Source organism: Pongo pygmaeus, chromosome 18, assembly GCF_028885625.2.
Source record: "Pongo pygmaeus isolate AG05252 chromosome 18, NHGRI_mPonPyg2-v2.0_pri, whole genome shotgun sequence".
Taxonomy (NCBI): domain Eukaryota; kingdom Metazoa; phylum Chordata; class Mammalia; order Primates; family Hominidae; genus Pongo; species Pongo pygmaeus.
The window spans coordinates 3,348,407-3,375,763 of NC_072391.2; the positions used below are offsets into that span (position 1 = coordinate 3,348,407).

Consider the following 27,357-nt stretch of genomic DNA (forward strand, 5'->3'; position numbering starts at 1 on the left):
CTCATCTCTACTAAAAATACAAAAAATTAGCCAGGTGTGGTGGCATATGGCTGTAGTCCCAGCTACTCAGGAGGCTGAGGCAGGAGAATCGCTTGAACCCAGGAGGCGGAGATAGCAGTGAGCTGAGATCGCGCCACTGCACTCCAGCCTGGGTGACAGCGCAAGACTCCTCAAAAAAAAAAAAAAAAAAAAAAAAGAGGGCTTCTTCCCTGGAGCTGTAAGTGGCAGGCGGTGGGAGGCCAGGTGGGGCAGGGTCTGGGAAACCTTCTCAGCCTCACAGAGGGCAGCCAGGGGCTGGGGAGGTGGTGGCTTTGGCCCAGGCCTCAACATTGTTCCCACCCCAGGCTTTCCAGGAGGAGCTGGCCCAGTTCCGGGAGCAACTGGACAACTGCAGGGGCCCTGTGAGCTGTGCCCTTGTGGCCCTGATGGCCCATGGGGGACCACGGGGTCAGCTGCTGGGGGCTGATGGGCAAGAGGTGCAGCCCGAGGCACTGATGCAGGAGCTGAGCCGCTGCCAGGTGCTGCGGGGCTGCCCCAAGATCTTCCTGCTGCAGGCCTGCCGTGGGGGTGAGCGGCCCGGCCTCCTCCTGCCCTCACTTTCCTCGGCCAGCTTCAGCTCCCGGGACTCACTGTCTACCTTCTCCAGGAAGCCTGGGTACCTGCCCTTCCCTGCCCCTCTCCTGTCCTCTCCTAGAGGTCAAGTCCACGACATTGAACCCTTAACTCTCAACACCTGTCATTCAGCGCTCTGAATGTCTCCAGTCTGGCAAGCCTGCCCTGGAGCTCTGGAGCTGGGTTCTCACCTTGACCCCACGTTCACACTAGACCCCTGAGCACCCCCAGGTCTCCCCAGAGTGAGACTATCTGCCTCTCCCCACCCTCTTCAGGAAACAGGGATGCTGGTGTGGGGCCCACAGCTCTCCCCTGGTACTGGAGCTGGCTGCGGGCACCTCCATCTGTCCCCTCCCATGCAGATGTCCTGCAGATCTACGCTGAGGCCCAAGGTGGGTTCTGCCTTCCTTCCAGGGCCTGGGCTTGGGCAGGGCTGGTGGTGGGGACTGTCCAGAGAGCATCTCCAGGGCTCTAAGCTGGGGTATGGCTGCCACCTGCATCCTCTGTTTGCCAAGACAATGGGAAGAAAAAAATCTTCCTAAACTGCAAGGGCCTTTGGGAAGTGGGAGCTTCTTCCCCTGTTGGAGCCTGGCAAGAACCCTGGAGTCGGCAAGGTCAAATAGCTTTTCTGAGGTCACAGCTGGTAAGTGGCTGGGCCGAGCTTTGAACTTCCGTCTGTCATTCCTGCCCTGCACCCTTTCCACCTCCCTGGGCTGCCCTTAAGCCACAGATGGGGAGCTCCCGGGGCTGATGGAGTGCCACGATGTTGATTACTGGAATTGATTCCTCTTGCAGGCAGCTCCTGCAGGGGCGCCCCTCCAGGGAGCTCTGACCAAGCAGACATCCTGACGGTCTACTCAGCTGCAGAGGGTAAGGAGATGGGTCATCGGGAGCCTGTGGTTACACAGGGCCCAGCTTCCTGGCCTAAGATCTGGAGTAGCCTTAGGGGCAGCTAGGGCTTAGGGTTGGGGCACAGAGATGCCAGCCCAGCTGTGGTCCAGCCATGTTCCCTACATGGGTTATGATGTGTAGTAACAGCAGTGATGGTGAGTGCTGTGAGGCGCAGCTGTGCCAACCACTGTGTGTGCAGGTTTCCTCTAGGCTGTGAGTTCCACGAGGCCAGGGCAGATCTGCCTGCCCCAAGGCCCTGCTCAGTGTCTGGCACATAGTAGGTACACAGTAAATGTTTGTTCAGTAGTGAATCTCTCCATTGGCTCACCTCTGCAAATATCTAGCAACAACTTGTTCCAGATGCAAGAAGTCCCTGCTCCCTGCCCTGTTCCCTTGCCTGATTCCTGGGTCCTGCCTGCTTGTACCCCACCTTCCACCAACAATAGGACCCCTGGGATTAGAAGGCAGAGGGTTGGGGCCTTGGTCTGATGCTCTGGCCCTGGTCCCCTGACCTAGGCTATGTGGCCTATCGCGATGACAAGGGCTCAGACTTTATCCAGACACTGGTGGAGGTCCTCAGAGCCAATCCCGAGAAAGACCTTCTGGAGCTGCTGACTGAGGTGTGTTGGGGGGTTCCCGGGTGACAAGGGGCAAGGAGCTGGGTTTGCCCTTCTCCCCAGCCCTGGTATTCTGATCACCTCCTATGAACTCCATTTGCGAAGGAGGGATCCTCTGCCCTCAATACTACAAGACAACCAAATGCAGGATGGCCGACACTGTACAGATGCCATCCACCGCAGTTCTTAGTCACACGTACTGCAGTCGGGTAGGGAGGAGGACACTGCATGCCATGCGGGGCCACCTGGGCTTGTGCTCAGAGCAGGGTGAACATGCAGGGCCAGTGGGAAGCTGGTTTTGTAGTGACAAGAGAGTGAGATGCCCCCTGGTTCCCACAGGCAGATGTGGTTGGTTGGTTTGAATATTTCCAAGGCCTGCCAGGGGGCTGAAGTCCATTATGGTGAGGACCAGGTGGGGTGCAGCTGGTCTGCTGAGAGGGGACCTAGGGGGTGGGAGCCTGTCCTGCTGGGTGGGGACATGTCTGGCCAGAGCAGAGGAATTCACCGTTAGGCCTCTGGAGCTCTGCGAGCCTCAAAGATGTCCAGGCAGCCCTTGAAATTTTAGGCCTTGCAATGTACGAAGCCAGGGGCTCTCCCCTGGGGCAGGCTGAGTCCCGGAGGGCTGTAGCCCCGGGCACAGGCTGGGTGTGGTCCTCAGGTCAACAGGCGGGTGTGTGAGCAGGACGTGCTGGGCCCCGACTGCGATGAGCTCCGCAAGGCCTGCCTGGAGATCCGCAGCTCGCTCCAGCGCCGGCTCTGCCTCCAGGCCTGAGGGTGCGGCGGCCACGGGGGCGCTGCTGAGATGGTGGCCAGATCCCAGAGCCATTCTTGCCTCCATCCACCCCCCACCCCCCGGTTTCCTCATCCGAGAGCGAGGCGTGGCAGCGTGGGGGTGGCCGTGCAATAAATATCTGCCGCGAACAGTGCCTGTTCTCAAGGACGTGTGAAATAAGTGAGATAATGTGTGTAAAGCGCCTGGAACTGCATATGGACGCAATAGTGTCCATGGGAACCGAGCTGGGGCCTGTGCCCAGGTTCCGGGACTTAGGAAGCCAGCATGGGCTGGACTAGGCTGGGCTGGGTTGGCAGTTCGGTTATGGGAGCGTCCGGGGGGAGAGGGGTCCCAGGAAGAGGACGCATATCCCTCTCCCAGCCATGTCCCTGTGCACGCGCGCCCCACCTCCACCCCGCGCTGGGCCATAGAAACTCAGGAGACACGGCCTCCGCTTTCCAGGCGGCCAGAATAAAGTCTGGGGCCAAAAGCCTCTGAAACACACCTTTACAGGTTCACCGGTGATGGAGCAAGCACAGGGGCTGGGGAAGCAGCTTGCAGCCCCTGACCCAAAGCGGCGGGAGGCACATGGCGGAAAGCGCTCCCAAACGCCGTCTTGCGGGGAGGGTGGGGTAGGGCGGGCTCGCCAGGGTTCGAACTCACAGTCCCGGGCCCGCGGCGGCAGTTTCCACCCAGCAGCCTCCGCGGCCGGGCGCGGTGGCCCAGCTCGAAGTCCCGCCCACCGGGAGCCTCGGAAGGACGGGCCTCCCCTCACTCTAAGCATACGCATTAAGGCCACAGCATAGGCTATAGAAAGCTTTATGAGAAAAGTTGGGAGCTCTTGAAAAGCGGGGCCGCGTGGCCTAATGGATAAGGCGTCTGATTCCGGATCAGAAGATTGAGGGTTCGAGTCCCTTCGTGGTCGTTGCTACTTTACCGTTTTCTTCCAGCTCCACTTAAAAAAATTGCTTCACCTGGGACTGCACCCTGGGCGACTAGGGCACTCGAACTGAGTGCACCGGTCGCTTGCCCTTTACCCCCTAGGAACACTTGGACCTCGCCCTGCTTCTGCAGTCGCGCAACTAAGGACCCAGGGCCAGAATTGCAGCGAGGGCGACCCAGAGAACGCCGGCAGGGTCCTGGCGGACTGCGGAGCTTGAAGCCAAAAAACGCGGGTCCTGGGAGCTGGTAGGGAGTTGCCCCAAGGGGTCAAAGGACATGTGTAGTTTTTTTTTTTGGAGACGCAGTTTCGCTCTTGTTGCCTAGGCTGGAGTGCAATGGCTTGATCTCCGCTCACTGCAACCTCCGCCTCCCGGGTTCAAACGATTCTGCTGCCTCAGCCTTCCGAGTAGCTGGGATTACAGGCATGCGCCATCACGCCCGGCTAATTTTTGTATTTTTAGTAGGAGTTGGGTGGGGGGTGGTGGGTTCTCCATTTTGGCCAGGCTGGTCTCGAACTACCGACCTCAGGCGATCGTCCAGCCTCGGTCTCCCAAAGTGCTGGGATTACAGGCGTGAGCCACCGCTCCCGGCGACATGTGTAGTTTAATTAATAATTGTGATGAAAAACTTTGTATTAACCGATCATGGGGTAACAAAGTAAAAAAGAAAACGATTATAAATAGTGGTGATGAGCCGGGCGCGGTGGCTCACGCCTCTAATCCCAGCGCTTTGGGAGGCCTAGGCGGGCGAATCATGAGGTCAGGAGTTCGAGACCAGCCTGACTCACATGGTAAAACCCCGTTTCTACTAAAAATACAAAAATTAGCGGGACGTGGTGGCGCGCGCCTGTAGTCCCAGCTACTCAGGAGGCTGAGGCAGGAGAATCGCTTGAACCCGGGAGGCCGGAGGTTGCAGTGAGCCGAGATCACGCCACTGCACTCCAGCCTGGGCGACAGAGCGAGACTCCGTCTCAAAATAGAAAATAAATGAAATAAAATAAAATAAAAATTTCCATTTCAAAGAGTATCTCCAGGATTGAGTTAATATTTCATCCAGGAAAAAAAATATCTACCAGCGGAACCCGAGTTTAGTCCGGGTGCCGAGCAGCGCCTCGTGGGGTATCCTTCCACCAGGTGAAGGCTGCGGAGAGTCGCAGCTGCAGGCATGTCCCCCGGTCGGCGGCCGCTGGTGACCTGGCGTCGTGCAGGGTGTCACTTTCTCCATTAACTTTTTTTGATGGTTCAGTGGTTTACGAAGGTATTTGTTTTTGGTAGAGACGGGGCGCTCGCTATTTTGCCCATGATGGTCTCGAACTCCTGGATTGAAGCGTTTACTAGGTATTAAAGGAAAAGAACTTCATTAAAACACAGATTTTTTAAAAAAGGAAAATAACACACATGTTGGGGCAGGAAAGTAAACACCCAACGTGGCGATCCTGAGACTAACACCGAGCCAGCTGGGGATGTAGAGGGCGGATTTTGGAGGGTCATTATTAAGAGGTTTCCGACCACTGGGCGGCACCCTTGGTCTAACGGACAATGAGGGGGAGGAGGACGGAGACCTACACTTCCGCAAGCGGCGGGCTCGGGATGAGGAGCCAGCTGCTGAGCAGGAATCGCGTGCCCCTTCCCATACACTCTATCCATCGCAAGTGCATCTTTCGCTACTAATTACCCCTAGACTTGGGTTCTCTCCTGAATGGAGACTAGGGCTTGTGAGGGAGTTGATCCACGCACCTCTCGCACCCTAAGCGAAGATCATACCCCTAGACCAAAGAGCCGAGCCGAAAATCAGACGTTCGGTGTCTTTCAGGTCCCTCTGCACGTGCGCGGTCTCTCTGGGGTCCCGACGATGCTCAGGAGCGGACGAGATCTAAACCGAAGCTTGGATTCCCGTGGAGGGGTGGGAGAAAGGCCAGGATAGGACGGGCAGGCTGTGCAGAAACCACCGCGGAGTGATGCAGAGACTGGTCTAAGACAAGCGCCAACGTTCCGTCGTCCGCCCCGGTGGCCTAATGGATAAGGCATTGGCCTCCTAAGCCAGGGATTGTGGGTTCGAGTCCCACCCGGGGTAAGGAAAGGCTGAGTTTTAGTGTTCCTTACCGGGGAGAAAAGTTGAAATTTGATATACGGCCATTGGAAGTGCGGAGTTTCGGGAGGGTTTCCCAGACAACCTGTACCTGTTTTCAAATAAGACGATCGCAATTTCAGGTCACAGAGAAAAGGAGTTGAATCTTTTACAGGATTTTAAGTACCATCCATTTAACTTGATAGAAAGGAATGATTGTTTATTTTTCCAGGTTTGTTAATTCTATTATGGTTACATATATTTTTTAAATCTTTTTTTTTTTATAAACACACAATTATTTACAGATTAAATTACAGGACAACTGGTTTGTTTTAAAAATCATAAAACTGAGGCCAGGCGCAGTGGCTAACGCTTGTAATCCCAGCCTGTAATCTCCGTTTCAAAAAAAAAAGAAATCATAAACTGGATGGAGGTATAGATGAAACTACTTATCCATGAGTAGATAATGTGGGACATGAGGGGACATTGCACTATTTTCTCTCTTTTAATACATATTTGAAATAGTCCATAGTATTCTTTTTTTTAAATCCATGCAATATATGACGCCATCTTCAAGGTAAAAATTTCCCGAACTACAGGACATGGTGTAAAGTAAAATCAGAAGCCGCTCTGATGGGGACCACTGCTAGAGTTTTGTCATAAATATGTATAAAAACATGGTTGGCTTTTGCCTTTAAAACCCATAATTGGCCTGGGCGCAGTGGCTGCCGCCTGTAATCCCAGCACTTTGGGAGGCCGAGGCGGGCGGATCACGATCAGGAACCAGCCAGACCAACATGGTGAAACCCGGTCTCTACTAAAAATAGAAAAATTAGCTGGGCGTGGTGGCATGCGCCTGTCATCCCAACTCCTCAGGAGACTGAGGCAGGAGAATCACTTGAACCCGGGAGGTGGAGGTTGCAGTGAGCGGAGATCGCGCCACTGCACTGCAGCCTGGGTGACAGAGTGAGACTCTGTGTCAAAAATAAATAAATAAATAAATAAATAAATAAATAAAACAAACCCATAATTGGGACTCTTCTGTTTTTCCAGCTCTGGCCTGGCTTCTCTCACTTCCCCAAACATCCTGGACCCCATCATCCCCACTGAAATCAGGGACCTCACCTCAATGGCATTACCTTCCTCACCTCAATGGCGTTACCTTCCACACCTCAATGGCGTTACCTTACACCATCACAGGCCACCTGTAGAGAATGGCCACCACAGAGCCACTTAAGGAAGCTGATGCTTCCGTGATGGATTTTTTTGGGAGGCCTTGTGAAAGGGAGTGTCCTGGACTGGTGCAGTAGCTCACGCCTGTAATCCCAGCACTTTGGGAGGCGGAGGCGGGGGGATCATGAGGTCAGGAGTTCGAGAGCAGCCAGGTCAATATGGTGAAACCCCATCTCTACTAAAAATACAAAAATTAGCCGGGTGTGGTGGCGCTCGCCTGTAGTCCCAGCTACTTGGGAGGCTGAGGCAGAAGAATCACTTGAACCCAGGAGGCAGAGGTTGCAGTGAGCCGAGATCGTGCCACTGCACTCCAGCCTGGGTGACAGAGTAAGACTCCGTCTCAAAAAAACAGAAAAGAAAAAAAGAAAAAAGAAAGAAAGAAAGGGAGTGTCCTCTGGTCTTCTCAGTGGTATGCACATTATGCATGATAGATGCACTCCGACATTTCTTGGTGTCTTTAGGTTTCTTTCTCTACAGTTTGCCCGAGACGTTCTGGCAGCCCAGTCTCATTAAACATAGGCCACCACTGAGTTCAATTTTCAGCCAACCAACCAAGAAACCTTGTAGGGCCATGGTCAGCTGCATGAGATAACATATTAACTATAGGCTCTTTGGGATGTGCACCTAGATGGATAAATTCACCAGATACAAAATCATATCCCATCCCCCTTATGATGGCTTAAAGTAGCCAAACTTGTTTTGTTTCTGTTTTGTTTTGTCATGTATGCTGTTTTCTCCAAGGTCAACCTTTGTAGTTCAAGATTCTCAATTTTGAGTCCAATCTGATGTCACCACTTCTTCCTAATCAATGCTGTATCTTTCACACCAAAGATTTCCTAAGGCTGTGAATTCAATTTACATGCCATTCTGCAACATGCCTAGTTAAATGACACGTTTGATTTTTAGCAATATCAGCCTCGTGGCTTTAAGGTTATTGTATGGTTGCCATAAATTGTCCCTGGGTCTCTGAACATGACTTAGTCTAAAAGTTTAGAGACCTGATCTTGTCATTTTCTTTCTGTAAGCAAACCAGGGCCTTCAGAAGACTTCTTTCCATGCCATGAACCAGTGGAAGTCCATGTGGTCGCCTGTGCTGCAACAGTCAGGCACAGCAGCCACTGGTCACCCAGGGCACTTGCTTCAGTCTGCAACTCCTCATAATCAACCAGGTCACGCATTGCCTGATCACGATGCTGTTGTATACTGTGAATTATACCATCTCACGTTCCATTGGTAAGGACCTCAGCACTGCTTTGAAGCCAAAATTTGTTACCAAACCAATGTCCAGGTAGCAGTCAGGAAACCATCAGCTATATATATATATTTTTTTTTTAAGACAGGGTCTCACTCAGTCACCCAGGCTGGAGTGCAGTGGTGTGATCACGGCTCACTGCAGCCTCGACCTCCCAGGTTCAAGTGATCCTCCCCAATCAGCCTCCTGAGTAGCTTGGACTGCAGGCACATGCTACTTATTTTTTGTAGAGACGGGGTCTTGCTATGTTGCCCAGGCTGGTCTCAAACTCCTGGGCTCAAGCAATACTCCCATCTTGGCCTCCCAAAGTGCTGTTCTTATAGGCATGAGCCCCCACACCTCCCATTAGCTATTTTCACAGAATATTTAATATGACAGTTATTAGATAGGTATACATACTTGTTTTGGTGTTTGGAGATAGGGTCTCACTGTGTTGCCCAGGCTGCAGTGGCACGATCATGGGTCACTGCACCCGCAAATTCCTGGGCTCAAGTGATGTTCCTGCCTTGGCCTCCCTAAATGCTGGGATTACAGGCCTGAGCCATGGTACCTAGCCTAGAACCAGATTATAATGGTGAGATTCTAAATTTGACTCCCCTGCTGGCTGGCTGGCTGGCTGGCTGGCTGGCAATGAGGACCACGTCCCGGATGGTAGGTGAGAGTCCTTGGTGTGCTGTAGCGTGCAATTATGAGAATTTTTGCCAGTGTTAAACTGGGGTGAATAGAAGGAGAATTCCTCTTAAGGCAAATATTATGCAGACAGGGTCCCAAATGCTCTGTGTACTGAATATGGAACATGTACGCAAATTTTATACATACGTAATTTTTATTTCTTTTTTTTTATTTCTTTTTTTTTTTTGGAGTGCAGTGGCACGATCTCGGCTCACTGCAAGCTCCGCCTTCCAGGTTCACGCCATTCTCCTGCCTCAGCCTCCCTAGTGGCTGGGACTACAGGCGCCCGCCACCATGCCCAGTTAATTTTTTCTCTTTTTTAGTAGAGACAGGGTTTCACCGTGTTAGCCAGGTTGGTCTCGATCTCCTGACCTCGTGATCCACCCGCCTCGGCCTCCCAAAGTGCTGGGATTACAGGCGTGAGCCACCGCGCCCGGCCAATTTCTTTTTATTATTATTATTTTGAGATGGAGTCTTACTGTGTTGTCCAGGCTGGAGTGCACTGGCGCAATCTCGGCTTACTGTAACCTCTACCTCCCGGGTTCAAGCGATTCTCCTGCCTCAGTCTCTGAAGTAGCTGGGACTACAGGCGTGCGCCACCAAGCCTGGCGAAAATTTGTATTTTCTTTTAAGGGCTGGGGTCTCACCATGTTGCCTAGGCTGGTCTCAAACTCCTGGGGTCAAAGTAAGGGGATTACAGGCATGAACCACGAAGCTCGGCCCCTTTTTTTATGAGACAAGACCAAGGGGATCCTGATATATCCTGAAGCCAGTTGGTTGGTGGAGCGTTTTGTGTTTGCCTGACCATCAATTCCCGATTTGCAAGGTATACGGAGTCACTTCCACGTTTTCTTACTTAATTTACTTGACTTTCTTCCAAGTTGCAAGACTAATCTGTCCGATAAAACCTTCACGCCCAACGTGGGGCTCGAACCCACGACCCTGAGATTAAGAGTCTCATGCTCTACCGACTGAGCTAGCCGGGCGGTCATGACAAAGACGGTTTCCCACACGTCCATTGGAGCTCTCCAGAACTTCCCTATTCTATATAAAATTGGTGGGGATGAGTCCTGGATCCAAGACATGAAACATGCTACATGCTGAGCACTACAGCCCTAAGCTCGGCGCGAACGGAGGACGCCACCAGGCCCGTGTGGTCTGCCGTCCTTCGCGGGTGTGTGTCACGTCTGCCGACCCTCGTGGGGGTGTATCCTGTCTGCCGACCCTCGTGGGCGTGTGTGCCGTCTGCCGTCTCTCGCGGGTGTGTGTCCTGTCTGCCGTCCCTCGTGGGGGTGTGTCCTGTCTGCCGACCCTCGTGGAGGTGTGTCCTGTCTGCCGTCCCTCGCGGGTGTGTTTACTGTCTGCCGACTCTCGCGGGCGTGAGTCCTGTCTGCCGACCCTCGTGGGCATGTGTCCCGTCTGTCGTCCCTCGTGGGTGTGTGTCCTCTCTGCTGTCCCTCGCGGGTGTGTTTCCTGTCTGCTGTCCCTCGTGGTGTGTGTCCCCTGTCTGCCCTCCCTCGTGGGTGTGTGCGGCCCCTGCAGCTCCCGGGAGCGGGAACGTCGGGGACAAGAGCTGAAGGGACGAAGGACACTGGAGATGGCCAGGGGGAAACTCGGCGTGACTCTCTCTTAGGGTTGTGAGAGGTTCCGGGGTCAAACCACGGAGGTCCCCTCATTTTCAAACCGTCATCCCTGTTTAGGGCGGGCAGCGAGGCCTCACCACAGGGACAAGCCCGGTAGACCTTTCTCCTCCTTAGGCTCCCAGTAAAATGCTGGGTCCCTTGCCAGTGGAAAACCGAAGAAAAGTTTGGAGCGTTTGTAGAGCCGCCCGTTTGGGAAGAAATGAACTCTGACCCCAGCTCCGGCTCCTGTATCGGAGATCCCAGGGCTGCGAGGGTCGCCTGGGCAGAGCTCAGGCCAAGAAGGGGCTCGGCTGAGGACAGGAGCTCGAGGTGTGTGCGGGAGACGGGATCCCTTCTTAGGACGCCCGGGCTGGCCTGCTGGGAGGCGGCGGGGTCTCCTCCTCAGGGTCCTGCACTCGGGTTTCACATTGAGTGAAATTTCAGGGCTGGGGCTCAGCACGCGAGACCCCTGCCTCACGCAGGCCACACAGTCCACCTCCCCACGGGTCGCAGCCCCTGGTCACCGGCCCTCCTCTCGGTGCTGGGGCCGCCTGGAGCCGCTGGGAGCCGGGTGGCCCTCGGGGGAGGCGGCGCCGCGGTGCCCCGGGTGCCGGGTCCGCATCTGTGCGCCTGAGGGCGGGGGTCGTACAGGAGCTCTTCCCGGGGCTGGTCCCCGAGGCGCTGCACCTCCTACCAGCTTCCTGTGATCGAAACCGAAACCTCCACCTGCGCAACCCTCTCAGATGGGCTTGAGGTTGGGGTGTGGCCAGGACCCGGGTGGGGAGGCGTGGGGGGTGGAGTGAAGGCGAGGGCTGGGGGGTGCGCGCGGAGGAGAGTGGAACCGCGGGTGTGGACCTCCAAGGATAGATGTCAGGGAGCTGTTGTCTTGGCTCGTTGGTCTAGGGGTATGATTCTCGCTTTGGGTGCGAGAGGTCCCGGGTTCAAATCCCGGACGAGCCCGCTTCCTTTTTTTTTCTTTTTTCCGAACACCATCATTTTCTCACGGTGAAGATTGAGGAGCTTCACGGAGTCCCGGTCGCAGGGAACTTGGTCTCTCCGTGGCAGACGCAGGCGCCGGGGCCGATCCGACTTCCCGCTTCCGTCCAGCTTGCAGCCCCTCGCCTTGTCCGGCTACAGGCATTATTCGCCTGCGCCTCCTGACCGGAGCCTTCCACCTGGGAGTTCTGAGTGCTCCTAAGGCCTGGCGCTGGGGCAGTGGACCCCAGATCCGGGACCCGAAAGGAGGGCAAACGCCTCCCCCGGCGCGTCTGCCTCTGCAGACGTGGCCCTAGATCCCGGGTGGCCATGGAACTTGGTCTGGGCGTCTAGTTTTCCTTTGAGTGGGACGGTTCTAAGTTTAAATTTCGGACGAGCCCAGGGTTTCGAACTTCCCTCCTTCTCTCTCTCTCTCTCTCTCTCTCTCTCTCTCTCTCGTCTGTCTGTCTGTCTGTCTTCTCTTTTATTTTCCTTTTTCTGTTGCCCAGGCTGGAGTGCTGGAGTGCAGTGGTGCGATCTCGGCTCACGGCAACCTCGACCTCCCAAACTCAAGGGATCCTCCCACCTCCCGAGTAGCTGGCACTACAGGTGCTCACCACCACGCCAGGCTAATTGTATGTGTGTATGTGTGTAAAACCGAGGTCTTGCTGTGTTCTGGAGGCTGGTGTTCAACTTGCACTCAAGCAATCTTCCTACCTCGGCCTCCCCTCACAAAGTGCTGCAATTACAGGCCAGAACCACCATGCTCAGCTGGCTCCTTTTCCTTCCAGGTCCTGAGGTCGCAGCGGCGCTCCCTCCGGTACATGGCGGGGAAGAGGTGCGGTTCCGGGAGCCTGCAACGCCTCTGGGGAGTCCACGCCTGGCTCCTAGCCCTTTGCCCGAGGACGGAGGAGGACTTGGGGGGCTTCCCCTAGCTGATGGTCTCAGTTCTCCAGGGGCGGCGGGGAGAGCAGGAAGCCCCAAAACCCGAGCTGGGTTTCCTGTTTGGAGTCGCAGGGTGTGGCAATGTTGAAGCTCGCCGTGCCCCTCCTACCCATGGGAATTAGAATCCGGTCCAGGACAAGCATCGGGAAAGGGGGACAGTTTGTGACCGAGGAAACTAGGACTGATCCAGAACAGCGAAGGCAGAGACGCGTTGGGCTCATGAAGGGCGACCAAGGCCCCGACCCCTCTTCCGCTTGGCTCGTTGGTCTAGGGGTGTGGTTCTCGCTTAGAGAGCAGAGGGACAAGCCCGGGAGACCCAAGAGGTCCCGGGTTCAAATCCCGGACGATCCCACACTTTAAGAACCCAGCAGGGGCTGGGCGCGGTGGCTCACGCTTGTAATCCCAGCACTTTGGGAGGCCGAAGCAGTGGATCACTTGAGGTCAGGAGTTCAAGACCAGCCTGAGCAACACGGTGATACCCTGTCTCTACTAAAAATACAAAAATTAGCTGGGCATGGTGGTGCACGCCTGCAGTCCCAGCTACTCAGGACGCTGAGGCAGGGGAATCACTTGAACCTGGGAGGCGAAGGTTGCAGTGAGCCGAGATTGTGCCATTGCACTCCAGCCTGGGCGACAGAGCGAGACTCTGTCTCAAAAAAAAAAAAAGGAACCCAGCACTTTGGGAGGCCAAGGCGGGCGGATCACGAGGTCAGGAGATTGAGACCATCCTGGCTAACACGGTGAAACCCCGTCTCGACTAAAAATACAACAAATTAGCCGGACGTGGTGGCGGGCGCCTGTAGTTCCAGGTACTCGAGGGCTGAGGCAGGAGAATGGCGTGAACCCAGGAGGCGGAGCTTGCAGTGACCCGAAATCGCGCCACTGTACTCCAGCCTGGGCGACAGAGCGAGACTCAGTCTCAAAAAAAAAGAAAAAAAAAAATCAGTGTTTGTGTCTGTGGCGTTGTCCTTGGGGCACATGGGTGGTGGGACACAGGCTGTTTAACCAGGGAATTTTTTTCTGGGGCAGTCAGGGTGGATCTTGTCCTGAGGGACTCCCCCGAGTGACTGGAGTGGTGGTTGCATCCCGGGATGAGTAAGGCTTGTGACCTGGAGCTCCCAGACAAAACCTACTCCCGCAATGGAGCGTGTCCCGCAGAAGTTGAGCTTCTTACGACTGCAGATTTGCTCTGCTGCCTAGGCAAGGCTGATAGCAGTGGCTCACTTCGTTGACCAAACTAAGGAAAACTGTGAGTGGCTTTGTCTGGTAGCTGGGTTCAAATCCCTCATAGGACTGATTCTAAAGTTACCTTGCTCAGAGAGAAATGAAGCGGGGCCGGGATCCAGTGTAGAGAGAGCTTTGGCTGGCTGGCGGCGTGCAAGGCCGGACTGCATAGGTGGCAGGGGCGTGGTTGTCAAATAATCAAAATGATCAGGCACTTCAGGTCCCCGGGAAAGCGGGCACAGAGGTGGCCACCCCTGTTCCCCTCCTGGCACCATGGTGGTCAGGACCGCCGGGAGCCCATGCCCACCTCCCTCAGCTCCCGTGATGCGCCCGGGGGAAATGTGGTTGGAAATCGCGGCGGCCGTGTACGGTGGCTCGCGCATGTAATCCCAGCACTTTGGGAGGCCGAAGTGGAAGAATCTCTTGAGCCCAAGGAGTTCAAGCCCAGCTTGGACAACGTAGTGAAACCCCACCTCTACAAAACAATTTTAAAAGTTAGCAGGGCGTGGTGGTGCGCCCCTGTGATCCCAGCTACTCCTGTGTCTGAGGCAGGAGGATCGCTTGAACCTGTCTCAAATAAACAAAGGGCGGGGCGCGGTGGCTCACTCCTGTAATCCTAGCACTTTGGGAGGCCGAGGCGAGTGGATCACTTGAGGTCAGGAGTTCGAGACCAGCCTGGCCAAGATGGTTAAACCCCATTTCTACTAAAAATACAAAAATTAGCCGGGCTTGGTGGCGGGCGCCTGTAATCCCAGCTACCCGGGAGGCTGAGGCAGGAGAATCGCTTGAACCCGGGAGGTGCCCCTGGCGACAGGGCAAGACTCTGTCTCGAAAACAAACAAACAAACAAAAAACAGAAACGTACATGGGAATGGGGGAGGTTGTGTGCCTGTGGGGGCAGAGGAGAATTTGCAACTCTGCACTTCCCACCCAATTTTTCTGAGAACCTAAAACTGCTCTTAAGCTGTTTTTTGTTTTTGGTTTTGGTTGTTTTTTTTTTTTTTTTTTTTTTTTTTTTTTTTTTTTTCTGAGACGGTGTCTCGCTCTTTCGCCCAGGCTGGAGTGCAGTGGTGTGATCTCGGATCACTGCAACCTCTGCCTCCCGGGTTCAAGCAATTCTCTACCTCAGCTTCCGGAGTAGCTGGGATTACAAGCGCCCGCCACCATACCCAGCTTTTTTTTTTTTTTTTTTTTTTTTTTTGTATTTTTAGTAGAGACGAGGTTTCACCATCTTGGCCAGGCTGGTCTTGAACTCCTGACCTCGTGATCCACCTGCCTCGTCCTCCTAAAGTGCTGGGATTACAGGCGTGAGCCACCGCACCCGGCCATTTTAAGACATTTTAGCCGGGCGCGGGATTACAAGTGTGAGCCACCGTATCTGGCCTGCTTTCGTTTGTAAAGCCCATATTTTTCTTCTCTTGGGTCTCCAATAACTGTGATGTTAGATCTTTTGTTAAAGTCCCACAAACACCCGAGGTTCTGTTATTTTTTTTTTAAGTTTATTGTCTCTCCGGGTAATTTCTATTGTTCTGTCTTCAAATTTGAGGAGTCTCCTGTTTTCTTCCATTCTGCTGTTGCCCATTCATTAAAGCTCCTTCCTTTGGTTTTGTATTTCTAGGGTCTAAACTTTCCGCTTAGTTATTCTTTATATTTTCTACTCCTTTGATGAGACTTCATATTTTTTCATTTGCATGAAGCAGGGGTTTTAGTTGAAGCATGTTTATGGTGACCGCTTCACCACCTTTGTCATCCTGTCAGATGGTCCAACACCGGTGTCGGTGTCCGTTGTGCGTTGATTGACATTGTTTGTTGTTGTTGTTGTTGTTGTTGTTGAGACGGAGTTGCCCGGGCTGGAGTGCAGTGGTGCCATCTCGGCTCACTACAACCTCCGCCTCTGGGGTTCAAGCGATTCTTCTGCCTCAGCCTCCCGAGTAGGTGGGATTACAGGCGGGTGCCACCACGCCTGGCTAATTTTTTGTATTTTTAGTAGAGACGGAGTTTCATCATGTTGGCCAGGCTGGTCTCCAACTCCTCACCTCAGGTGATTCACCCGCCTCAGCCTCCCAAAGTGCTGGGATGACAGGCGTTAGCCACCGCGCCTGCTCGCCCGGCCTGATCGACATTTTCAAGCTGGGATTTTCCAGGCTTTCAGAATGACCAGGTCTGCGCTGACACTCCCTGGGTGGGAGCAGGAGGGACGCCTGGGGCTGCTCCTCATGTGGACAAAGAGGAAGTTGGGCTGACGGCCGATGTCCGATGACCGCCAGGCCGTGAGGCTGCTGCTGGGCCCTGGGTCACAGGTCGAGGTGTCAGGCCTCTGAGCCAAAGCTCAGCCATTATAACCCCTGTGACCTGCACGTATACGTCCAGATGGCCTGCAGGAGCCAAGAAGTCTGAAGAAGCCAAAAACACCACAAAGAAGTAAAACAGCCAGTTCCTGCCTAAACTGATTAACCAACATTAAAACATTCTACCGTTGTGACTTGTCCCTGCCCTACCTTGGCTGATCAATCGACTTTGTGACATTCTTCTTTTGGACAGTAAATCTTTTGACCTCGTTACCATACACCTTGTGACCCCCTCCTCTGCTAACAATAGATAACCACCTTTTACTGTAATTTTCCATTACCTACCCAACTCCTATAAAGCAACCCCTTCCTCGTCTCCCTTCGCTGACTCCTTTTTCGGACTCAGTACGCCTGCACCCAGGTGATTAAAAAAGTTTTATTGCTCACACAAAGCCTGTTTGGTGGTCTCTTCTTACGGACGCGCTTGACAGAGGCCGCCCTGCAGTTCCTGTTCCGATCTAAGGAAGGGAAGGGGAGGCGAGGAAGAACTGGGTCCCAAGACAAGCGGGTCCGTTTCGTGAGGCGCACACTCAGGACAGACCCTACACCGCTTCTCTACTCTTTCCCTTCAGTCCCTCCTTCCCGGCCTCCCTTGGCCCCCTGACCCCGCACTGATCATTAATGCAGAAGCAGCGCAGACCAGCAGCCGGGATCGCCTGTAATCCCAGCACCTTGGGAGGCGGAGGCGGGCGGATCACCCGAGGTCGGCAGTTCTGAGGTCGGCAGTTCGAGACCAGCCTGACCAACATGGAGAATCCTCTGTCATGAGCCGCTTGCCTCCACCGTGCACGCAGATCTGCAGGGGAGTGGGAAGAGGCAGGCTCTTTGGGTCATTTTGAAACCGTTTGGAGATAGCAAAGGCCGGGCTCAATATTAAGAAGGAATTCGGATTTATATTGTCAGCGAAGCGTGGACCCAGACCTCTTCGGATCCGCACTTGGGCCCCAGAGAGAGGTTGTTCCTTTCCTTCCCGCCTCCCACTCACGACCACCCTGAGAGGTCCCCGCCTGGAGCCATGGCTAATGGTCCCTGACTACAAATTCCACCTGACTGGAGGCTCGGGTTTGAGGTTACACAAGTCGCCGAGAAGGGGAGGATAGGGGCTCCCAGATGTCCAGAGACCCTGGCAGGGACTGTGCACCCAGCTGTCTGAATGCCAGAGGCCGGCTCCGCGGGTAGCCATGCCTGTGCCACCTCCTCGGGACTAGAGTCACCACAGCCTTTGTTTTTTTGTTTTTGTTTTTGTTTTTGCAGCGCCTGTTTTGAGGATTCTGAACATTAGGGTGGGAAGCAAGTATTATTACATCAGCCTGGCTAGCTCAGTTGGCAGAGCATGAGACTCTTAATCTCAGGGTCGTGGGTTCGAGCCCCACGTTGGGCGGAGCTTTTACCATTCTTGGTATACAGAATTCAGCATCATCACAGGTGACCCAGTTTCTGATAATTGGCCCCTAACTGGAAGGTAAAGTTTCACTGAGTCCCAACTCAATCCATGTCCACTTCAGAGATTTCAAGGCCTCCTCCCAAATTCATCAATCTGACGACTGGCTGTGTTATCTCTCACAGCCGGTGTACCAGAACCAGAGTCTCTTAGGAAAAAGAATAGGAGATTTTGCACCCCAGGGAGGTCTGTCTGCTCACCCCTAGACTGGGATAGAGAACCTGGATCCCTTTCCTTTAGTTTCTTCCCCTCCCCCAGGAGACTCAGTCCCAGGGCTGGAGGTGGATGTGCTGCTTCGAAGTTCAGCCAAGGGAGAAGGGCCCTCCCACCCAGTTCAGCTGAGACTGTGGGTCAATGTAGGGGCCAGTCCTACAGGGTCTGTGGGCTTTTCTCCCCGTGTATGGAGATGAGAGACTGTAGAACTAAAGACACAAGACAAAGAGATAAAAGAAAAGACAGTTGGGCCTGGGGGTCCACTACCACCAAGACGCGGAGACCGGTAGTGGCCTCGAATGCCAGGCTGCGCTGTTATTTATTGGATACAAGACAAGGGGGCAGGATAAGGAGTGTGAGCCATCTCCAATGATAGGTGAGGTCACATGGGTCACGTGTCCACTGGACGGGGCCCTTCCCTGTATGGCACCCGAGGAGGAGAGAGAGAGAGGAAAGACAGCTTACGCCATTATTTCTGCATTTTAGAGGCTTTTAATACTTTCACTAATTCTGCTACTGCTATTTAGAAGGCAGAGCCAGGTGTACAGGATGGAACATGAAAGTGGACCAGGAGCGTGACCGCTGAAGCACAGCATCACAGGGAGACGGTTAGGCCTCCGGGCCCGACCAATGTCAGGCCCTCCACAAGAGATGGTGGAGTAGAGTCTTCTCTCTAAACTCCCCCGGGGAAAGGGAGACTCCCTTTCCCGGTCTGCTAAGTAGCGGGTGCTTTTCCTTGGCACTGACGCTACCACTAGACCACGGTCTGCTTGGTAACTTGCGTCTTCCCAGACGCTGACGTTACCTCTAGACCAAGGAGCCTTCTGGTGGCCCTGTCCGGGCATAACAGAAGGCTCACACTTGTCTTCTGGTCACTTCTCACCATGTCCCTCCAGCTCCTATCTCTGGATGGCCTGGTTTTTCCTAGGTTATGATTGTAGAGCGAGGATTATTTAATATTGGAATAAAGAGTAATTACTACAAACTAATGATTAATGATACTTATATATAATCATATCTATGATCTATATCTAGTATAACTCTTGTTATTTTATATATTTTATTATACTGGAACAGCTAGTGCCCTCGGTCTCTTGCCTCGGCACCTGGGTGTCTTTCCGCCCACTGGTCAACATGGAGAGACCACCTCCCACCTGCTCCACAGTCCCCCGGCTAACTCAGGCTCTTGTGAGAGACACCAGGGCCCCAGAAACCAGTATGACCCAGCCATTACTTATCTCTCTTACTGTTTGGATGGTGGCCCTTGTTATTAGGAGACCAGGAGTGCAGCCACCGAGTCCCTCCGAAACATGCCTAACAGATTTTTTGGAGGCGAAGGCAACCCTGTGTAGGATGCTAATCCGACATAAAGATTTCTGATTAATCCCACTTCTGGGACAGCCTCTAAGAGTTCTAGTTCATCTATTGTTTCTTGTGTAAGACTAACCATAAATTCTGCCCTTAGGTCAAAACAACCTTGCTGCTATTGCATTTACCATAAATCTTGCCCTTAAGCAAGTGCCTTAAACATTCCTCCTGAAGTACATACACCCTTTCCCTGTAGTATGTAGAACCTGGGTCTGGGCGGTAAAGGCATGGAGACCCACTATCTTGTCTCCCTGCCACCAGAGACCCAGACGTGGATTCTGTTCATAAGTCCCTAATAAATGTTTCTTTCCTAAGAAAGATGATTTGTCTGTATTTTTCTTCGGCCTGGCACCTTCCTTGGACTTTGGGTGTAGGTTTGCATTATGGTTGTAACCAGCCAAGGTGTGTCTTTGGAATGGGAGGCAAACTTTGATCTCTGGGCTTTAGAGTGGCTTTGGACACATTTCCCAGTGGGGGTGCTGAGGCAGTCTGGGGGCCCTGAGGAAGGCAGATCAGAGGCTGGGACAAAAGGCTATAGGCACCTCACCAGCCCAGGTCCCAATAATGTAGCACCATCACCTCAGCCTCTGGTCAGAGTTCGAATCCCACCTGGAGGATGTTGGCTCTTGGGGCCTTATAACCATGACCGTGTGTCACAGCAATACATGGGGAATGGGGCTGGGGTCACTTGTGTCCTTGGCCTGTGAGGGTTGCAGAGCCAGGGGTGGGTTGGGGAATGGTGCCCACTCTTCTGTCCGAAACTGTCAATCCTGGGCATTTTTCAGGGAGGGGATAGGGCTATCCTGTAATTGTCATTGCCTCTTTTTAGAAAGATTGGAGCTATCAGGCCGGGCGTGGTGGCTCACGCCTGTAATCCCAGCACTTTGGGAGGCCAAGGAGGGTGGATCACAAGGTCAGGAGATTGAGACCATCCTGGCTAACACGGTGAAACCCCGTCTCTACTAAAAATACAAAAAATTAGCCAGGCATGGCGGCATGCGCCTCTAGTCCCAGCTGCTGTGGAGGCTGAGGCTGGAGAATGGCATGAACCCGGGAGGCGGAGCTTGCAGTGAGCTGAGATCATGCCACTGCACTCCAGCCTGGGTGACAGAGCAAGACTCCATCTGAAAAAAATAAAAATAAATAGAAATAAAAAAAAAGAAAGACTGGAGCTATCAAATAAAGGCTGAACTAGGTATATTCCAAGAGTACAAGGTTGGCCTTCAAGTCAAGAAAATTATCAAAATAATTCATGATATTAACAGAATAAAAAAAAAGTTATGTGGTGATCTTAATGTTTGGAAGGCGCTTGATGCAATTCACTCCTGTATTAATCGTTTGTTTGTTTTAGAGGCAGAATCTTGCTCTGTCACCCAGGCTGGAATGCAGTGGGGCAATCTCCGCTCACTGCAACCTCCACCTCCCGGGTTCAAGCAATTCTCTCTGCCTCAGCCTCTCGAGTAGCTGGAGTAGCTGGGGTCACAAGTGCCCACCACCACACCCGGCTAATTTTTGTATTTTTAGTGGAGTTGGGGTTTCACTATGTTGACCAGGCTGGTCTCGAACTCCTGACCTCAGGTGAGCCTCGGCCTCCCAAAATGCTGGGATTACAGGCGTGAGCCACCGTGACCAGCCAGAATCTTACTTTGTTACCCAGGCTGCAGCACAGTGGTGAGAACACAGCTCACTGCAGCCTCAACCTCCTCAGCTCAAGCAATACTCGCACCTCATGCACCAGCTAGTTTTTGTTGTGTTTTCTGTAGAGATGGGGCCTCACTATGTTGCTTAGGCTGGTCTCAAACTCCTGAGCTCAAGGGATCCTCTTGTGAGACATTGCGCCCAGCCCATTATTTTCCTTCTTTGCTTCAACTCCCATCAGTTACCAGTTCCTGGACTGGAATGCTGTTCTTCCTCCTCTTTCTCGACTGGCCCCTTATTTTCTCTCCTGTCTCAGCTTAAATGTCACTCCTAGACTCGTTGTTCCCATCTATATGGGATGTCAGGAACTCATCTATATATGACAACACCCTTATGACAGCCTGTAATTTTTGAAAGTCTATTCATTTTATCTTAATTTTCCAAGACAGGGTCTTGCTATGTTGCCCAAGCTGGAGTGCAGTGGTGTGATCGTAGCTAACTGCAGTCTCAGCCTCCTGGACTCAGGAATTCTCCTACCTCAGATTTCCAAGTAGCTGAAACAACAGACGTGTGCCACCACACCCAGCTAATTTTATTTATTTATTTCAGTGAAGTCTTATTCTGTCACCTAGGCTGGAATGCAGTGATGCGAACTCAGCTCATTGCAACCTCCACCTCCCGGATTCAAGTGTTTCTCTTGCCTCAGCCTCCCGAGTAGTTGGGATTACAGGCATGTGCCACCATGCCAGACTATGTTTTGTATTTTTAGTAGAGACAGGGTTTCACCATGCTGGCCAGGCCGGTCTTGAGGTCCTGACCTCTAGTAATCCACCTGCCTCAGCCTCCCAAAGTGCTGGGGTTACAGGCGTGAGCCACCGTAGCCAGCCTGATGAATTTATTTAAATTTAGCTACCGGGTCTTTCTATGTTGCCCAGGATGGTCTTGAGCTCCTGGGATCAAGTGATCCTCCCTCCTCGGCCTCCCAAAATGCTGGAATTACAGATGTGCATCACTGGGCCAGCCTATTTACTTTTTATTTTAAAATACTTGTAGATTCACAGTAAGTGGCCAAAAAGAAAAAAAAAAAGGACAGAAAACTCTTGTGTAGCATTCACCCAGTTTCCCCTAAGACTTCCATAACTATGGCTCAGCATCAATGCCAGAAAATGAACACTGGCTGTTTTTTTTAAACGTATTTTTCTTGGTTATTGTCAATCTTCACTTCAAACTGTGTGCTCTTTATTTTGTGTCCACCATTGTGCCCAGCAAAAAATTAGGTGCATGCTTTAACACACGATGCTATGATCTCTGAGAATAAAAAGTTTGACTCCATGGAGATAAATCTAGACCTGACTTGACTTTTTCATTTTATTTTATTTTATTTGAGACGGAGTCTTGCTCTTGTCGCCCAGCTTGGAGTGCAGTGACGTGATCTCGGCTCCCTGCAACCTCCGCCTCCCGGGTTCAAACGATTCTCCTGCCTCAGCTTGCCGAATATCTGGGATTGCAGGTGCATGCTGCCAAGCCCAGCTAATTTTCGTATTTTTAGTGGAGACGGAGTTTCACCATGTTGGCTAGGTTGGTCTCATTCCTGACCTCAAGTGATCTGCCCGCCTAGGCCTCCCAAAGTGCTGGGATTACAGGCATGAGCCACCCTGCCCAGCTTGACTTGTTCTTTTTTGTTTATTTGTTCGTTTTTGAGACGGAGTCTTGCTCTGTCACCAGGCTGGAGTGCAGTGGCCCCATCTCAGCTCACTGCAACCTCCACCTCCGGATTCAAGCGATTCCCCTGCTTCAGCCTCCCGAGTAGCTGAGACTACAGGCATGCGCCACCACGCCTGGCTAATTTTTTGTATTTTTAGTAGAGATAGGGTTTTCACCATGTTGGGAAGGCTGGTCTTGAACTCCTGACCTCGTGATCCGCCCGCCTTGGCCTCCCAAAGTGCTGGGATTACAGGTGTGAGCCACCGCGCCCTGCCGACTTTTTCTTTTTTAAAAAATTAAAATATGGTCTGGGTTTTTACTTTGGAAGAGGCGTGTTAACTTCAGAACTGTCCTAGGTTCAGTTCAGGTCCCCGGGAGGGAAGGGGGTTGAAGAGAGATGGAAGTTGGGCCTCTGAGCCCATTGCGCCCAGGAATCTGGGAGGCGGGGTGACCAGGTGCCCGGGCTCCATCCGCTGGGGCTGGGGAGCCCGCCTACCCCCGCCCAGTACAGAGGCTCCTGTCGGGGGAGGCGTCCATCGCGTTCGCTTACTTCTCTAGACCAACAAGCGAGGGACGCGGAGACTGAGTTGGCTGCGGCCACTGGGCCCCCGGACACCGTCTTCATTGACTCCCACCCTCAGTCAAGCACCTGTACCTGCAGTCCTTCCCTAAAAGAAGAAAAACGGCCGGTCGCGCGCTGTCCAGGGTACTCAGTCCTGGATCCAGGAGGTGGCTGGCAGTGGAGCTGATTTCCGGGTTCCTAAACCCGGGCCCGGGGCCCAAGGCCCCGCCTGGTGGGGTCGCATCCTGCAGTTTGAGAAACCGAAGAAGGTAGGAGAGGGAGGCAGCGCCGGCTTTTCCTGTGAAAGATTCTTTCATTCACTCCATTCTTGTTCTTGCGCGCTGGATTTCCCAGGCTAACATAAACAACAGCTGATCGCGGCAGGCTGGGCTCCTCTGGGACTCTCACCCGGGCCTTTCGCACCCAAAGCGAGAATCATACCTCTAGACCAACAGGCCTCGGTGGCGGGAAGCACCATCTTTGCTCCCCTACTCCCACACGCCCCCCCCCCCCCCCCCCGCACCGCCCTTTATCTTTCTGGAACCCAAGACTTTGTATTCTCCGCTCTCCATAAACGTCGATGCCAGCGCTAGGAGCGTGGCCGGGAGCCCACGATCGCGGCAGCGAGAAGCCCAACCAGAGGGGAGGAGGGAGTCCCCGGAATGAGACAGCGCTCAGGTCTGGGGTGGGGTTGATCTAGGGCAAAATAGGGCGGGCGGCCTGTGGCGATGGGCAGAACCCTCTCGCCCACCACACGCGGAACTCGCTGGATCCTCTCCACATCCAGGCCGTTTCCACCGGCTTTCCAACCTGCTCACGTCCTTAAAAAAGGATCCAAAAGGTGTTGCGGTATTGGCCTATCAGGATTTGAACCTGAGGCCCACTCTCACCCTAATCAGAAACAGAGACGGAGAGAGTGTGTGTCGCTGTCATGCCCTTTGCCGTCGCTGCTCATCCCCAGTGACCTCCTGGAACTTTTTCAGCTCTTGCTGACAGAGGAAGAGACGGGGGCAGAGCTAACGTCTGAGTCAGGGCAGAGGCTCTGGGCTCCATCCAAGGGAGGCTATGGGGGAGCCTCTGGGATGGAGCCAAACACCGGCGCGGTCGGATGAAAGATGGGCTGGCCGCTCAGCCATCCTCCTAGGCCAAGGTCTTGGGTATGAGTCAGCAGCCCCAGGTGTGAGCGCAGACCCGGTAATCCCGGCGCAGGGGAAAAGACAGCGGGGAGCCCCAGGCTGCAGGCCTGACCCTGAGCATCCCCTACAGAGCCCAGTGTGGATGGGCTCTGTCTCCAGGGGGCTGGTTCACCAGGGTCTCCCCGCAGCGACCCCAGAATTCTGCCAATCACTTGGGTACGGCGATAAGCTCTATCCACTTCGGAATCAGCCGACTTGCGCCGGATCGGAGGCAGGTGTCTGAAATGTCAGCGGAAATACATGTATGGGAGGCTCGTTGGTCTAGGGGTATGATTCTCGCTTCGGGTGCGAGAGGTCCCGGGTTCAAATCCCGGACGAGCCCTAGAAGTGGTTACTTTTCCCTTGTCATTTTAGAGAATATAGAGCTTGAAAATCGGGGACCGACCCTGAAGCCTCATCCACCAGTCGCGTTCCTCGCTTCAGGTCGGTCCAGGTCTGTGCCTCAGCTGCAAGGGACCAGGATGCTCCTGAGGCTGGCCTGGTCGGCAGGTGCCTCAGCCTCGCTGGAGCCCCCGCGCCCTTCTCCTTCCCAGCCCCAGACCAGAGACGCTGCACCCTCTGCAGCCCGGGTTGCTCAGCTCCACATGGGCTCTGGGTATGGGGGAGGCCGGTGGTTGGGTTCTGAGTGATCGGGGTGCACGGTCCGGGCGGGCCCTGGAGAGCTATTCGTTCCTCGACCTCCCCTCCTCGCCCTAGAAACCCACATCTCTGCAGGCCAAGGCGGAGTCGCAGATGAAGCTCGTTGAGAGCAGGTCAAAGCTGCGTGACCCGATGGCCCCCTGCTGCGCTGGCCAGGAAGGTAGCCAGGAGCCACTTATGGCTCTTAAACACTTGAAATATGGCTGGTCCACTTGAGATGTGCTGCTGTGAGTACAAAATACACATCGGGATTTTGAAGACTTAGTACCAAAAAAATAAGATATCTCATTCTCTCATTACACATGGTAATTAGATTTCGTGTCTACAGTATTGAATAATATACACACATATGAAAAACATATATATTTTATATCTAAACATATATATGTTTATATATTATATGTAGTATATATGTATCATATAATTATATTAATAATATGATTATATCATAATAATATAATTGTATTATATAATTATACTTTTCTTTGAGACAATGTCTTGCTCTGTCGCCCAGGCTGGAGTGCATTGGCACCATCTCGGCTCACTGCAACCTGTGTCTCCAGGGTTCAAGAGATTCTCCTTCCTCAGCTTCTGAGTAGCTGGGAGTATAGGTGGATGCCACCACGCTTGGCTAACTTTTTTTTTTTTTTTGAGACGGACTCTCACTCTGTCTCCCAGGCTGGAGTGCAGCGGTACGATCTTGGTTGGCTCACTGTAACCTCCACTTCCCGGTTTCAAGTGCTTCTCCTGCCTCAGCCTCCTGAGTAGCTGGGATTACAGGTGCCTGCCACCACACCTGGCTAGTGTTTTGTACTTTTAGTAGAGACAGGGTTTTACCACATTGACCAGGCTGGTCTCAAACTTCTGACCTCGTGATCTGCCCACCTTGGCCTCCCAAAGTGTGGGATTACAGGTGTGAGCCACCACGCCTGGCCCTAATTTTTGTATTTTTAGTAGAGACGAGGTTTCACCATGTTGGCCAGGCTGGTCTCGAACTCCTGGCCTCAAGTGACCTGCCTGCCTTGACCTCCCAAATTGCTAGGATTAAAGGTGTGAGTCACTGGGCTACCACACCTGGCTAATTTTAAAATTTTTTTCATAAAAACAGGGTCTTGCTATATTGCCCAGGCTGATCTTGGACTCCTGGCCTCAAGTGATCTGCCCACCTTGGCCTCCCAAAGTGGCCAGGATTATGGGTGTGAGCCACTGCACCCGATCTACGATCTACGTGTCCTCTTCTCAATGTTTCTCTTCCCAGCATTTGGGCCCAGACAGAGAGGAACATCTGTGGAGACCAGGTCCCAGGTGGCTCTAAGACAGGTGGGACTTCCGCAGCTCTGCTCCTGCCTCCAAAGCGCCCCAGGCAAGGTCAGGGACTCCAAGCGCTATAATCCCAGCCCCTGCTTTTGTTCCACAACAATGTCCTTAGGGCTCGGACCCAGGGCCTGGCTAACAAAGAAACAAGCAGCCATGACTCAGCAACCCCAGACCACAAACTGCCCCAGCAAGCAGGTAGCCCCGAGGCCTGTTTGAGGTGGCAGAGAAGGGGATGTGTTTCCTTGGCCACCGCGGCTCAGGTGAGTCGCCCACAGTCCTGGTATTCGAGCCCCACTCCTGCCCTCCATTTCCTCAAGTCGCAACTCTAGAACTTTGGCTGGTCTAGGGGACTCAGCCCCAGAATCCAGAGTCCTTATTGACATAGCAGATGTTGGAAATCGGAGAAGGCCTGATAGGAGCAGCCAAGTCACCTAAGGCCTCAGATCTAGGGAAAAAGAACACCACCTGTCACTACCTGCCTGACTAGCTCAGTCGGTAGAGCATGAGACCCTTAATCTTAGGGCCGTGGGTTCGAGCCCCACGTTGGGTGGAGTCTACCCTTTGAAGGGAGTTCTTTCATAGCTCAGGCCTTGTAGAGCTTGTAAGCAACACAGAATACTGTTTAGAGAGATCTCGAGAAAACTTCCCGGCTGCCTCATTGCATGAGGAGGAGGGTCCTCTGTTCTGGATCTCTGACTTTCATTTGGGGGGACGCATTCTGTCTCACGTTTTCCACATTTAGGGATCCATTTGGGGGACGTGGCTTAAGCAGGGAGAGCAGAGCCAGGCACAGAGGTGCAGTTCCCATAGGTGTGGTCTAGGTGCTGCTCCTTCACCAACTGGGGCCTTCCTGCCTTACCTGTGACTTGGCTTTGGCCGGGTAGAGTCCCCTCCACCCCTCACTCTGAATGAGAGTCACATCTTTTCCATTGGTGGGTGGTAAGATTATCATACATGGGGTTGCCCAACTGGGGGATACCACAGGGGGAATGTCGGAACTGCTCCATGGGAATCCCAAGGGCGATGTTTTGTCTCTGGAGGAGGAAGGAAGAAGGCAAGGGGCTGGGCAGAAAGGCCCCAGGCCGCAGGAGGCAGGTCCTAATGTCC

The 27,357-nt window shown here is 53.3% G+C and overlaps 1 long non-coding RNA gene and 7 other non-coding genes across 8 annotated transcripts; 7 read left to right on the forward strand and 1 right to left on the reverse strand.

The window, feature by feature from the left end:
• The first annotated feature begins 943 nt into the window (after window positions 1-943).
• Window positions 944-2,838, forward strand: LOC129016328 (uncharacterized). Its single transcript, XR_008494774.2, has 4 exons — window positions 944-1,004; window positions 1,408-1,482; window positions 2,020-2,123; window positions 2,779-2,838. It is a non-coding gene; the product is annotated as an uncharacterized LOC129016328 (long non-coding RNA).
• A 906-nt stretch (window positions 2,839-3,744) lies between these two features.
• TRNAR-CCG (transfer RNA arginine (anticodon CCG)) lies at window positions 3,745-3,817 on the forward strand. The gene has a single exon. It is a non-coding gene; the product is annotated as a tRNA-Arg (tRNA).
• Window positions 3,818-5,834: 2,017 nt separating this feature from the next.
• Window positions 5,835-5,907, forward strand: TRNAR-CCU (transfer RNA arginine (anticodon CCU)). The gene has a single exon. It is a non-coding gene; the product is annotated as a tRNA-Arg (tRNA).
• Window positions 5,908-9,971: 4,064 nt separating this feature from the next.
• Window positions 9,972-10,044, reverse strand: TRNAK-CUU (transfer RNA lysine (anticodon CUU)). The gene has a single exon. It is a non-coding gene; the product is annotated as a tRNA-Lys (tRNA).
• Window positions 10,045-11,568: 1,524 nt separating this feature from the next.
• Window positions 11,569-11,640, forward strand: TRNAP-UGG (transfer RNA proline (anticodon UGG)). Its single transcript has one exon. It is a non-coding gene; the product is annotated as a tRNA-Pro (tRNA).
• Window positions 11,641-17,480: 5,840 nt separating this feature from the next.
• Window positions 17,481-17,553, forward strand: TRNAK-CUU (transfer RNA lysine (anticodon CUU)). Its single transcript has one exon. It is a non-coding gene; the product is annotated as a tRNA-Lys (tRNA).
• Window positions 17,554-24,544: 6,991 nt separating this feature from the next.
• TRNAP-CGG (transfer RNA proline (anticodon CGG)) lies at window positions 24,545-24,616 on the forward strand. The gene has a single exon. It is a non-coding gene; the product is annotated as a tRNA-Pro (tRNA).
• A 2,111-nt stretch (window positions 24,617-26,727) lies between these two features.
• TRNAK-CUU (transfer RNA lysine (anticodon CUU)) lies at window positions 26,728-26,800 on the forward strand. Its single transcript has one exon. It is a non-coding gene; the product is annotated as a tRNA-Lys (tRNA).
• Window positions 26,801-27,357: the final 557 nt, after the last annotated feature.